General features: G+C 37.3%; 2 non-coding genes across 2 annotated transcripts; one reads left to right on the top strand and one right to left on the bottom strand.

Moving 5' to 3' along the window:
* Positions 1-1,897: 1,897 nt before the first annotated feature.
* On the top strand, positions 1,898-2,004 carry LOC121211785 (small nucleolar RNA R71). The gene has a single exon (XR_005907003.1). It is a non-coding gene; the product is annotated as a small nucleolar RNA R71 (small nucleolar RNA).
* A 12,187-nt stretch (positions 2,005-14,191) lies between these two features.
* LOC121211872 (small nucleolar RNA R71) lies at positions 14,192-14,298 on the bottom strand. Its single transcript, XR_005907089.1, has one exon. It is a non-coding gene; the product is annotated as a small nucleolar RNA R71 (small nucleolar RNA).
* Positions 14,299-14,809: the final 511 nt, after the last annotated feature.

Genomic DNA, 14,809 nt, shown 5'->3' with positions numbered 1-14,809 from the left:
CGTGTGCCTAGCCGTGTGTGCTTTAGAAAGGCTGCGTTCCATGAGTCGATTAGTATGTTAGATGTTAAAACTAAAATTTAAAGAAATTAATATTGATAGTGCTCAAGTTGCCTCCCGAGTAGCGCTTATTTATAGTCTAAGCTCGACTTACCTCTCTGGTGATTGGTCATGGTGGTTTGAGAAGTTTATACTCCTTATTCTTGCTACGAATCCCATCAAAATAAGGTGTTCAGCAGGTATTGTTTACCTTAAAGGTGCCAAATTTGGGATGACTTACCTCGACTGTACCGACTGGGAAAATGCTAAGTACCGTAAGAGGAATTTCTTCATTCTGTTTGGCAGTGTCAATGTGAGGATCTGCGGTATCTAATAAAACTTTATCTCCAACCTTAAGTTGATTTGATGAGGCATTGAGCTCGTTCTGGCGTAGTTTTGGTTTATCGTGCTTTCTCGGTTTAAATTTCAGCCATTCATCTAACTCCTCGATTCGTAACCTTCGTTCTTCATGGGTAGATTCTTCATTGTGGATTGAACATGGCTCATGTGTGTCCTTCGAACTTATTTCCTGCAAAATAGGTTGCACTGTATGATCAGTCTTAGTAGAACAATTTGTACAATCACCTTGAATTTTCGATGTGTTGTTCGGGTTGCAAGCTTGAAGGTTGATTGTTTTGACTCCTACACGAAGTGTGAGTTCACCTATGCCAACGTCAATAATTGTTCTAGCAGTTGCTAAAAATGGCCTTCCCAAAATTAAAGGAACGTTACTATCCTCTTCTATGTCTAAAACAAGAAAATCAACTGGGAATATAAATTTGTCAATTTTAACTAGTACATCTTCAATGATAGGAAATCTTACAGTTTTATCTACTAATTGAATGTTCATCCTAGTTTGTTTGGGTTTCCTTAGACCTAGTTGCTTAAATAATTTGTAAAGCATAACATTGATACTAGCCCCTAGATCAGCCAACGCATTATTAACATCTTAACTACCAATTAAACAAGGAATCATAAAACTCCCTAGATCTTTTAGTTTATTGGGTAGCTTATTCTGAAGAATGTCTGAGCAAACCGTGTTCAGCTCCACATGCGACCTTTCATCTAACTTTCATTTATTTGCTAGAAGCTCCTTTAAAAATTTGACTGTGTTCGGCATCTACGAAAGTGCTTTAGTAAACGGTAGGTTAATATGTAGTTTCTTTAAAAGTTTAAGGAATTTACCAAATTGTTCATCTGAGCGGTATTTCCATGTCGCATTGGGGTATGGCACACGAGGTTTATATTCTGTACTTACCAATTTTTTTTGTTTTGGCCTACCTCATTCTTACATTCGCTTATCACCGGTTCTGACCTTGGTTTTGCCACTAACCCTTCCTCATCTTTAATGGAAATTACGTTGAGTTGCTCCCTTGGGTTAGATTCAGTGTTGTTTGGTAGGCTACCTTTTGGTCATTCAAAAATCAACTTGGCGAGCTATCCAATCTGAGTTTTGAGCCCCTGGATTGATGCTTGTTGATTTTTGAGTGCCATCTCAGTATTCTAAAAACGAGTCTCTGACACTGAGATGAATTTGGTTAGCATCTCCTCAAGGTTCGGCTTTTTCTCCTGCTGGTATGGTGGTTGCTGAAAGCCTGGAGGGGGTGGTGGTTTCTAATTTCCTTGGCCTCCCCATGAAAAATTTGGGTGATTCCTCCAACTTGCATTGTAAGTATTGCTATAAGGATTGTTTTGAGATTGAGGATTATTACCCATGTAATTTAACTGCTCGTTCTCCATAAATTCATAGGCATCTTCAGGTGTTTTCTTTTTGATGGTTCCGCCAGCAGCTATGTCAATCATTTGTCGAGTCGAAGGATTCAAGCCATTATGAAAAGTTTGAACCTGTAGCCAGAGTGGTAACCCATGGTGAGGGCATCTTTGCAAAAGGTCCTTTTATCTCTCTCATGCATCATAGAGTGTTTCTAAATCCATCTGCACAAAAGAAGAGATATCATTACGTAATTTAGCCATTTTAGCCAGTAGAAAATATTTTAGTAAAAACTTTTCGATCATTTGTTCCCAAGTAGTGATTGACCCCCGTGGTAATGAATTCAACCACTATTTAGCTTTGTTTCTCAAAGAAAAAGGGAATAACCGAAGGCGAATGGCGTCATCAGAAACACCATTAATTTTAAATGTATCTCATAGTTCCAAAAAGTTTGCCAAGTGAGCGTTGGGATCTTCATCATGTAAACCATCAAACTGAACAAATTGCTATATCATTCTTGAAACTAACAATTATCACGATGAAGGCAAGTGTACCTATCGAACAGTTGTATAGCTTTAGCAAGACCAGATTATCGAACCCAAAGGAACTAAAAGTACTAGTATCAACTTTCTTTTTATTATCTAGCCTAAAAAATAAAAGGGTTTTGTTTATCTAACTGATTAATTAAACTAAGAAATCACAGAAAATAAATTTGGGGAAAATACTTTTTGGAAAACTCGATTGATTAAGACAATACCAAAGGAAAAATCCACCTAGACTTCACTTGTTATTTGACTCTGAATCGGACAATTTATTCATTCAACTTGCTCCGTAGAGATCCCTAAGTTATAATATTATCTCTCTCGAGACTAACAACGTCTAACGCTATATTGAATAATTGAAATCTCTTTCTAATTAACGCCCTAGGGTTGCATTAACTCGATCTATGGATCCCCTTATTAGGTTTCACCCTAATCCGAAAAAATCTTGTCACCTTATCTCTAGGCGCACAATCAACTCCGCTTAATTATGAAAAATTTACTCTTAGACAGGGTCTATTACTCCTCTGAATAAGAGCTTAACTTGAATCAATATCCTGAAATATCAAAACAAGAATTAAGGACACATAATTAAGAACAAGTCAAATATTTATCATACAATTCAAATAATACTAACAAGATCCGTCTTAGGTTTCATTCCCCTTAGGTATTTAGAGGTTTTAGTTCATACTAATGAAAGAACACATCTCAAAAGAATAAAAATAACAAAACATAAGAAAACCCAAAACTCCTGGGGGAATTTGAAGGGAGATCTTCAGTCTTGATGTTGAATCCGGCTTCTGAAATGAATCGATCGGCTTTCCTTGAGCAATTCGTTGCTTCCCCCTGTCCGTTCCTCATCTAAGTGCCTCCTCAGGTGTTTAAATAGGCTTTGGAAGGCCTAAGAACCCACAAAATTGGCCTTTTCCGAATTGGACTAAACTTGGGCTCAACAAGGACAAGCCCGTGTGACACACCTATGTGCAATTGCTTAAGGCCGTGGTCAAGGCTGTTAAATGGGCCCGGGCGGCGTGTGATCTACCCATGTAAATCGTGCTTTGACCTTGCCAAAGGGACACAACCGTGTGACACGCTCGTGTGTGGAAGTCCAGGCCGTGTTGTTTTCCCATGTGGGTCCATTTTATCCATTTTTAGCCCGTTTCTCGCTCTTTTTATTCTCCTATGCTCACCTAAGTATAAAAAATAAAATTAAAGGATTAGGAGCATCGTATTCTCCAATTCTAAGGAGAAACCATCCATAAATGCATTAAGCATGGGGTAAAAATATGTATAAATTACAGTTTATCATTACACCTTAAATCAATGACTTTTCATTTGGAATTCACAATAGCATCGTGCAAAGTTACCTAGTCCATTCCCAGAATTATATCAAATTCGTCGAAAGGCAAAAGCATCAGATCAGTAGGAAAATAGATATCTCAAATCAATAACAGACAATTCTTGCAGACTTTATCAATCAAGAAACTGTTGCCTAAGGGGTTCGATACTCTAATTACGAATTCAGTAGACTCTACAGGCAAAGTCTTACTGTGCACTAAATTCATACAGATATAAGAATGCATTGATCCAGGGTCTATCAATACAATCACAGAAGTATCATAAAGAGTAAAAATACCAGTAATCACGTCTGGAGACGAGGCTTCCTCACGAGCTCAGATAGCATAGGCTCTGGCAGGTGCTCTAGCCTTAGATCTAACAGCAGTATCCTTAGTAGCTCTTTGAGCACCACTTGCATTTCCCGTATTTCTGGAAGGTCTACCTCTAGCTGAGGTGTTGCTTGATCTCGGATTTTGTACATTTTCTTACTCAGCAGATTCAGAACAATCTCTTACAAAATGGTCCAGATATCCATATCAGAAACAGGTTCGGTCATTCAATCTACAATTTCCCAGATGTCTTTTACCACAGTGTTTACATTCAGGTTTCTCAGATCGGACATTCCCAACACTTGCAACAGAAGTAGCAGGAGCTCTAAATTTTGAATGCGATCTAGCTCAATCTTGATTCGAATGACCTACATCAGCCTTTGAACGGCTATGATCATCTCAGAATTTCTTTAACACAGACTGAAATGGTCTATTAGAAGATCTCTTTCTAACATCTCTTTCTAACATCTCTAGCTTCAAAATCAGCTTTTCTTTTCTCTTTACTTAATTCTTTAGCTTTACAAGCTCCCTCAACGAGCACTACCATTTCTTTAATTTCCAAAATCCCAACTAATAGACAGATATCTTCGTTTAGTCCATCTTCAAACCTTTTGCACATTATTGCTTCATTTGATACACATTCCCGAGCATACTGGCTCAATCTCACAAATTCACGTTCGTATTCAGTAACAAACATACGGCCTTATTTAAGCTCGAGAAACTCTTTACGTTTCTGATCGATAAATCTCTAATTAATGTATTTCTTCTGAAATTCAGCTTGGAAAAAATCCCAAGTAAACCATTCACTCGGAACTACAGATATTAAAGTTTTCCACCAATGGTACACCGTATCTCTCAAAAGTGAAACAGCACATTTTACACTTTCCTTAGGATTCAGAGACATTTCATCAAACACTCGTTTTGTATTCTCTAACCAGAATTTGGCTCTTTCAGCATCATCATTCGTTGTAGCTCGAAACTCTTCTGCCCCATACTTTCTAATCTTATCAACTGGTGGTCTACTTATCTGTACCGAATTCACTGGTGGCATAATAGGAATTTGAGGAGAATTAATCAGGGGTGGAGGTTGTTGTACAACCGGATTGGTTCTAATATACTGAGTGAACCAATCATTCATCATATGATAGAAGGCTTGTTTAGCGTCATCATCACGGCTACTCGTAACCGGTCGAGAATCAGCTTACACCGTCCTTTGCATGGGAGCAGACGCATTACTTTCAACATCGTCAGCTACAGCTCTATCGGGATCCATTTGCTATCGGGATCACACTATCACAGTTTTAGATATATGGCATATATAGCTAGAATCACATACGCTATGGTAGTCCTAGAATAGACTAAACCATAGCTCTCATACTAATAAAATGTAACACCCCTATCCCATAGCTGTCGCCGGAATAGGTAAGGGGCATTGCCAAACAGACAGAACATTACAGATCAATACAGAATCACAGATATCACATGATATTAATGCATAAGCAAAACAACAATTTATCTCTTATGGAGGTCTCTAAGACCTAAGACATACTTTTAGGAGACGTGGGAACTAAACCGAACACATTCATAATTTTCAAAACTTAAAAAAAAATTCCAATTCTGTTGAAGTCACACGCCCATGTGCCCAGGCCACGCCAAAAGAGAGTATATATACTGACTTTTACACATGGCATCGTGCCATGGCCGTGTGATACCTAGCTAGCTACTAACTTAAGTCCACGGCCATATGACATGCCCATGTGTCTTAACCGTGTGATCTTAAGAGGTTACTACTTTGCATACACGGCCACAAGGCATGCCCATGTTCCCTGACCGTGTGGCACCATGCAGGCTTGGTTTAAGCCAACTTTCCACCCCTTTTTGTGTCATTTCTACAAGCAATAATAAGCAACATTTATACTAATATTTTTAGTCAATTCCACGCTCAAAACATGCTTCATTATAACTAATCATCATCATTCAATAACCTATTCAAATACATACCAAAACACAGTAAAAAATCTTATTACAATAACATGCCAAAATGCTCATTTCATAACTCACTTATGACACCTCCTAACTCATGCTTAAACTTACCATTTCCTCAATTTGGCATATTTCAAAATCACCACCACATATAAGGCCATATAACCATAACAAGCATACACAACTTGGCATCACAAACCATTTACCAAAATTAAGCACAAACATACCATTTGCTAGCCAACTCTCATGGCATAACATATATTCATATCAAAGCTTAAATACATAGACATTCTAGCCTATACATGCCATACTTAAAAATATTTACACTTTCAAAAGTACCAAAATAATTTCGATAGTATGGTGACAATCCTCGACTATCCCCGAGCCTTCAGTAGCTACAATAACTGTAAAACAGATAGAAATCACACAGTGTAAGCTACAAAGAGCTTAGTAAGCCAAATACAATTGGTTTAACTATTAAACCATATAAAGTACAAATCAACAGCAAGAATCCATAGCCATTTCACAGAATAGTTCATGAGTCTAACCATGTTTATTTGCTTGTATACATGTCATGTTTCATTTCCATGATTTCATACATACTTCGCATTCATTATTTCACAGAAACAGAGTCTTTCATATTCAAAACTTTAGTACAATAAAAATGTACCTATAAATTACACATTTCATATATTCATTCCCATATCTCGTACTCTATCATCAGATGGTTCAGAAACGACACAGATACTCATAAAAGGGTACAATGCTGACATCCTGGACGTGGTCTTACATGTAATTCAGTATCAATGCCTCTGCCCCGACAGGGTCTTACACAAAATCAAATACGATGCCTATGTCCCAGACATAGTCTTACACGTAAATCTCAAATCGAGGCTTGTGTCCTAGACACGGTCTTATGCGATATCTTAGATCAATGTCAATGTTCCTTTAGAACATACAGAGCTTTTCAGATACTAGCATATTATCGGAATTTACTCGAAATTTATTCATCAGGCTCTCAAGCCGTCCAATACAGATTACAGTTTGTATGCATAGAATTTAGTCAATTTAACACGTAATTGTAATTTGACTTACCTCATACAAATTTTGGACGGAAACGAGTCAACTATTTGACTATTTAGGACTTCCCTCGATCTAAGTCTGATTTTCTTTGTTCTTGATCTAATACAATTCAAATTCAACCATTCAATCATTCATTTCATTCAAAATAATCCATGAACACATATTTAGGGAACTTTGCATTTTTAGCCCTTACATTTTCACACTTTGATAATTTAGTCCATTTTTCACAAAATCACATATATGCAAAATTCACCAAGACTAGCTTCCATACAAGCCCAAATAACATATTTATTTCACAATTTAGTCCTTTAAAACCTCATTTTCACAAATTAGCCCAAATAGCTCTATTCCATCAAAAATTCAAGAACAAAGCATGTTAATCTCACATATATCTTTCATAATCCATATAAAAACATTACAAAGCTCATATAATCATCAATGGCACATTTCATAATCTTCAACAAAAATAGAAATTCAGACATCGGTTTTGAAGGACACAAAGCAACGATCACAGTAACGTAAAAATTATCAAAAACGAAGCAAAACACATACCCGAATCAAGCTTCCAAAGTGCCAAAATTTCAAAAACTCAAATCCCCTATTTCTTTCTTAAGTTTTAGCTGAACAAGAAGATAATAAGGCCACCTTTTGTTTTGTTTTTATTTATTTAAACTTTAATTTACAAATTACAAAAATAACATTTATTATAAAACATTAAATTCACCTAACACATGTCCAATATTCTCCACTTACTTTATCGATGGTATAATTACCATGCAAGGACCCTTATTAAATAAGCCAAATCAAATAGATACTTTTAACATCTAGCACACAGCTTTCACCTTTTTCGTGATTGGTTCCTTTTCCAATATTCAGTACAGAAACAGACAAATTAAATCACAGAAATTTCAAATATGCAAATTCATTCATCATGTATACAGAAAATAATTTTAAAATATTTTTCTGACTCGGATATGTGGTCCCAGAACCACTATTCCTACTAGGGTCAAAACTAGACTGTTACACCTAGGCTTCTTGCAACTTTTTCCGAAACCTCGATGTAAATCTTGGGTCTCTATCCGAAATAATGCACATAGGTACTCCGTGCAATCCCACACTTTCAACAATATACCATCCAGCCAATTTAACAAGTGAGTAGTCGGTACATACCGGTATAAAGTGAGCCGATTTTTTCAATTTATCAACCACAACCCAAACGACATCTTTCTTTTTCAGAGTCAGAGGCAAACCTGTCACAAAATCCATCGTGATTTTGTCCCATTTCCACTCCGGAACCATCATTGGCTGAAGTAAACCCAAAGGCACGTAATGTTCGGCTTTCACTTGTTGACAGATCAAACACTTTTATACAAACTCAGAAATGGCTCTTTTCATACCCGGCCACCAATATAATTTCTTCAAATCATTATACATTTTTGTGCTACCAGGATGAACTAACAAACTACCACTGTGTGCCTCATATAAAATCTCCTAAATCAACCCAGTATCTTTCGATACACAAACTCGATCATGGAACATTAAGCAATCATCTGGTCCGATTCAAAATTCTGAGTTACAACCTGATCCACATTGAGCTCGCTTGGCTTACAAATAACTGTCATTCTTCTAAACTTTACAAATTTGCTGAATAAATAACGGCCTAGCCCTCAACTCGGCCAAAATCGAATCGTCATCATACATAACGAAACTTGTACTCATTGCTCTCAAAGCAACCAAGGATTTTCTGCTCAAGGCATCTGCGACTACATTCGCTTTCCCCAAATGATAGTTAATCATTAGGTCATAATCTTTCAATAATTTGAGCCATCTCCATTGTCACAAATTCAAATCCCTTTGATTCATTAGATACTTCAAAATTTTGTGATTAGTAAAGATTTGACATTTCTCACCGTACAAATAATGACGCCAAATCTTCAAAGCAAAAATAATGGCGGCCAATTCCAAATCGTGCGTCTGGTAATTCTTATCGTGCGGTTTCAACTATCTCGAGGCATAAGCTACCACTTTACCTTCTTGCATCAACATACAACCAAGACCAGTTAATGACGCATCACTATAGATCACAAACTCTTTACCCGACTCGAGTTGCACTAACACTGGTGCTTCTGTCAATCGCGCTTTCAACTTCTCAAAACTTTGCTGACACTTTTCAGTCCAATCGAACTTAACACTCTTTTACAGAAACTTAGTCATAGGAGAGGCAATCATTGAGAATCCCTCGACAAAGCGTCGATAATATCCGGCTAAACCCAAAAAGCTTCTAACCTCAGTTACATTCTTCGGAGGTTCTCAATCAACAATAGCCGAAACTTTGCTCGGATCAACCCGAATACCATCACCCGTAATTAGATGTCCCAAAAATCCTACTTCATGAAGCCAAAATTCACTTTTACTGAATTTAGCGAACAATTTCTTTTCTCTCAAAATCTATAATGCCGTTCTCAAGTGTTCGGCATGCTCGAGCTTATCTCGAGAATAAATCAATATGTCATCTATGAACACAACCACAAACTTATCCAAATATGGCCAAAAGATTCGGTTCATCAAATCCATAAAAATGGCCGGAGCATTAGTTAAACCGAAAGGCATCACAAGAAATTCATAGTGTCTATACCTTGTTCTGAAAGCAGTATTTGGCACATCTGACTCTTTAACTCTCATCTAATAGTAACCAAATCTCAAATCTATCTTTGAAAACACTGTTTCCCTTTTCAACTAGTCGAACAAATCACCAATTCTCGGCAATAGATACTTACTCTTTATAGTCACCTTGTTGAGCTGTTGGTAGTCAATACAAAGTCTCATAGATCCGTCTTTTTTCTTTACAAACAATACGGAAGCACCCTAAGGAGAGAAACTAGGTCTCACAAGCCCCTTATTTGTTAACTCTTGCAACTGAGCCTTTAATTCTTTCAATTCAGTCGGAGCTATTCTATACGGAGCAAGTGAGATCGATGCAGTCCCAGGCAACAAATCGATGGCAAACTCTACCTCTCTAATCATAGGCAACCTAGGCAATTCTTCTGGAAATACATTCGGGAATTCACAGACTACCGGCACTGATTCAAGCCTCGACTCAGACATCCTGGTATTCAAAACATATGCAAGATAACCTTTACACCCTTTTCTCATGTATCTTTCAGCAGACATGTGCGAAATCACCATAGGTAATTTATTTGATTCATCTGTTTCAACCCAAAGAATCTCACCATTTTCACATTTCAACTCAAGGATTTTCACATTTCAACTCAAGTGTTTTCTGTCTACAATTTACCTTGGCATCATGTAATGTCAACCAATCCGTACCTCGAATGACATCAAACTTATCAAATGGTAGAATATCATATTAGCCGAAAAACAATAACCTTGAATCATCAAAGGATAATTCTTGCAAACCTTATCTACAAACACATATTTGCCTAAGGGGTTTGACACTTTAATCATAAATTCAGTAAGTTCTATAGCCAAACTCTTACTAGATACTAAATTCTCACAAACATAGGAATGAGTAGATCTAGGATCAATCAATGCAATAACAGTAGTATCATAAAGAGAAAATGTACCAGTAACCACATTGGGATATGACGCCTCCTCACGAGCACGTATGGCATAAGCTCTAGTAGGTGCTCTAGCTTCCGATCTCCCAATTGAATCCTCCATCACACTTTTACTACTAGCTCCACTTCTAGTATTTCTTAGAGGTCTACCTCTATTAGTAGTGCTAGTCTATCTAACATTCAGAAATTTTTCTTCTTCAACCCTTTTTTGACAGTCCTTAATATAATGTTCTCGTAAACCACACTTGAAACAAGCTCGGCTAATCGCCCAACACTAACCTTGATGTCTCTTACCACAATGCTGACACTCAAGTCTATTAGGCCTTGCCCACACTTGCCATTGAAGTACCTTGAGCTTTAGAACACGAATATGATCTCCCACGACCTCAGTGCGAATATTCGGTTGAAACCGTCAATCGAGGATTCATCTCTTTCGAATTCTTTGACTGAGATTGGAACAACTTACTCATTGGCCTCTTTCTTGCATCTCTGGAACAGGGATTCCAAAATCATTCTGACCCTATCCCACAAAAATCCAATTATCACAGAATATGAAATTCTTTTGCCTTCACCGTTTCTTTTATGAGAAAATAAACTCATTAAGATTTAATTTAATATCTTATTCAACCTTTAATTCAATTTCTACCATTTTTGGTGATTTTTCAAAGTCACACAACTGCTGCTGTCCAAAACTATTTTATTACAAATTTTCATTTTCACATAATTTCACTTACTCCATTCTATCTTACCAAAGATTCACTCAACTATCGAACACATTGCTCACAACTTTTCATATCGATATACCTGCACTTATTCATCACATAGTCATGTACATATGTATTTTCACTTAGTAAATTTCCTGTTGAACTCACCGGAATAGTAATAGATACCTGGTAGCCTGTGCATATACCACCCATGTAACCGAAGCTCTTTTGTACACATATTAGCCTACACTTAGTACTACACATGCGACCTATCAATCTGGTACACGTAGTAGCCTGCACTTAGTACTACACACGTGACTTATGCATCTGATACACGTAGTAGGCTGCACTTAATACTACACGCGTGATCGAAGTTAATGGGTATGTATAGTGGCCTGCACTTAGTACTACACATGCGACCTATCAATCTGGTACACGTAGTAGTCTGCACTTAGTACTACACACGTGACCTAACCATCTGATACACGTAGTAGCCTGCACTTAGTACTACACACATGATCGAAACTATCGGGTAAGTATAATAGCCTGCACTTAGTACTACACATGGGACCTAACAATCTGGTACACGTAGTAGCCTGCACTTAGTACTACACACGCGACCTAAAACTGTCTTAAACACATAGTAGCCTACACATAGTACTACACATGTGTTTATCTCTTCTATTCCGAAGGTTCAATCGGGAAATTCTTCACTTTTCAACATTTTACTGACTCGTTCTTGGTCAATTCCAATTTGTAGTTTACATCAATTGCTCATTCAATAGGTGATAAATGCCAAATTATACATATCTATACCCCAAATACTTAGCATATTTATGGATGTTTATTACTGCATTTGTGGATTTTGGTACTCTTAATCCGGTTATTTCATGTTTTGTACTCAGGAGAGCACCAAGTGTCGAAAGGAACCAAATGAGCCAAAAAGGGACAAAAACAGACCAAATCGAGAAGATAACACAGCCTAAGCCTTGCCACATGGGCATCCCACACACCCATGGCCTTCGGGGGTGTCGACCAAGGTTTTCACAATTCACACGACCTGGCCATTGGGCCCACACAGTCGTGTACAATTCAACGGATCGAACACGGCCTGATAATCACGTCACACGGCCGTGGCACATGGGCGTGTCCTTTTTTCAAAGAGTTGTATTTTACACAAAAAAAAGGTACTTAGGGAGGAAGAAAGCCAATCCAAAGCCTATATAAACACCCTAAATGTGACCTAGAAGGAGGTCGCTCTTTCTAGAACTTTTCTGGAATACAGTACCACACACCGGGGATTACTTGAAGAAAGTCAGACGGTCTATTTCAAAAGTCGGAGCTACTCCAAGACTGAAGATCTCTCTCAGAATTCCTTCAGGGGTTTTAGAGTTTTCTTTATGTTTTGTTATTTTCATACTTTTGAGATGTACTCTTATTTTATTATGAACTAAACCCCTTAGATACCTAAGGGGGATAAAACCTCTAATGGATCTTGTTATTATTATCTGAATTGTATGATAAATACTTGATTTGTTCTTAATTATGTGCTCTTAATACTTGAGTTAATATTCTGGGTATTAATTCATGATTTGATGTGCTTATGCAGAGGAGGAATAGACCCTGCCTAAGAGTAGATTTGGCATAATTAAGTGGAGTTGATCGAACGCCTAGAATAGGGTTACGATATTTTTCCAGATTAGGGTGAAATTTAATAAGGGATCCATAGATCGAGTTAATGCAACCCTAGAGTGTTAATTAGAGAAAAGTCTCGGTTATTCAATCTAGGGATTAGACGTTATTAGTTTTGAATAGGGATAATAACTTAACTTAGGGATCTCTACGGAACAAGTCAAGTGAATAAATCGTCCGGTTCAGAGTCAGATAACAAGTGAAATCTAGGTGGATTCCTCCTTGGGTGTCGTCTTTATCAATTGCTTTTCTTCAAGTCTTTTTCCAAATTTTCTCTTTGCTTTAATTAAATCAGTTAATTAGTTTAAATAATTAGTTTAATAAACAAACACGTTTATTCTTAGGCTATCGTTATTACTAGAACTTTTGGTTCCCTTGGGTATGATATCCCGGTCTTGCCATTACTATACTATTGTTTGATAGGTGCGCTTGCCTTTTCGTCATGATAATAGTTAGTCTAGGTTTGATCTTCATTATAAATATTTATTACTTGTTACGAATCACGCGAGCAAGTTTTTGGCGCCGTTGCCGGGGAACTGAGATATTAGGAGCACTAAATTTTTATTACTTTAGCCATTTATTTTTCTTGCTAATTTAATTTAATTTAATTATTTATTAATTTACTTTTTCTCTCTCTTGGCAGGTTTTTATAGTTTATGACTAGAAGAAACCCGTCAGGACCATTACTTTTTGACGAAGAAATAGATCGCACAATTCGTAAAAATCAAAGAGAAATAAGACATAGTTTACGATACACGGAGAACGAATGAGAAGACGATACTCAAACCCCAACCGAAGAGATGGCCGAAAATCCAGGCGATCAGCTACCTCCTGCAATTGCAGCTAATCAAAATCCTACTCTACGTACTATGTATGATTATACTAAACCTTCTTTAACAGGAGCTGAGTCTAGTATAGTTAGACCTGCTATTGCTGCGAATAATTTCGAACTAAAACCTAACAAAATTCAGATGATACATCAGTTTGTTCAGTTTGATGGTTTGCAGGATGAGGATCCCAACACGCACTTGGTGAATTTTGCGTTTCTGATGATGCCATTCATTTTCGGTTATTTCCCTTTTCACTGAGAAACAAAGCTAAAAAGTGGTTGAACTCGTTACCACGAGGGTCTATCACTACTTGGGAACAAATGATGTAGAAGTTTTTACTAAAATATTTTTCGCCGGCTAAAACGGCTAAATTGCGTAATGATATCTCTTCTTTTGTGCAAATGGATTTAGAAACACTTTACGATGCATGGGAGAGATATAAGGACTTACTGAGAAGGTGCCCTCACCATGGGTTACCGCTTTGGCTGCAAGTTCAAATGTTCTACAATGGTGTGAATCCCTCAACAAGACAAATGATTGACGCAACTGCTGGCGGAACCATCAATAATAAAACACCGGAAGATGCCTATGGATTCATAGAGGAGATGTCACTGAACAACTATCAGTGGCAAGTTAGGAGGACAAAGCCAACAAAAACAGCATGCATCTATAACATCGATTCAGTCACCATGCTCTCGAATCAGGTAGAACTTCTCAATAAAAAGATTGATAGTTTTCTTGGTTCTACACAGGTACATCCAGTAATGAGGTGTGACTCAAGCGGAGGTGGTGTACATACAGAATACAAATCCTTCAATCCTACAATTGAAGAGTAACAAGTCAACTATATGGGTAACAATAACTTTAGATCTCAAAATAACCCATACAGTAATACTTATAATGCAGGTTGGAGGAACCACCCAAATTTTTCCTGGGGAGGTCAAAGAAATCCAAAGCCACAAAATCCTCAGGGTTTTCAATAGCCA

The sequence above is a fragment of the Gossypium hirsutum genome, chromosome A12 (genome assembly GCF_007990345.1).
Source record: "Gossypium hirsutum isolate 1008001.06 chromosome A12, Gossypium_hirsutum_v2.1, whole genome shotgun sequence".
NCBI lineage: Eukaryota > Viridiplantae > Streptophyta > Magnoliopsida > Malvales > Malvaceae > Gossypium > Gossypium hirsutum.
The sequence above is the reverse complement of the archived record's forward strand: the minus strand, read 5'-3'. Positions and strand labels throughout refer to the sequence as shown.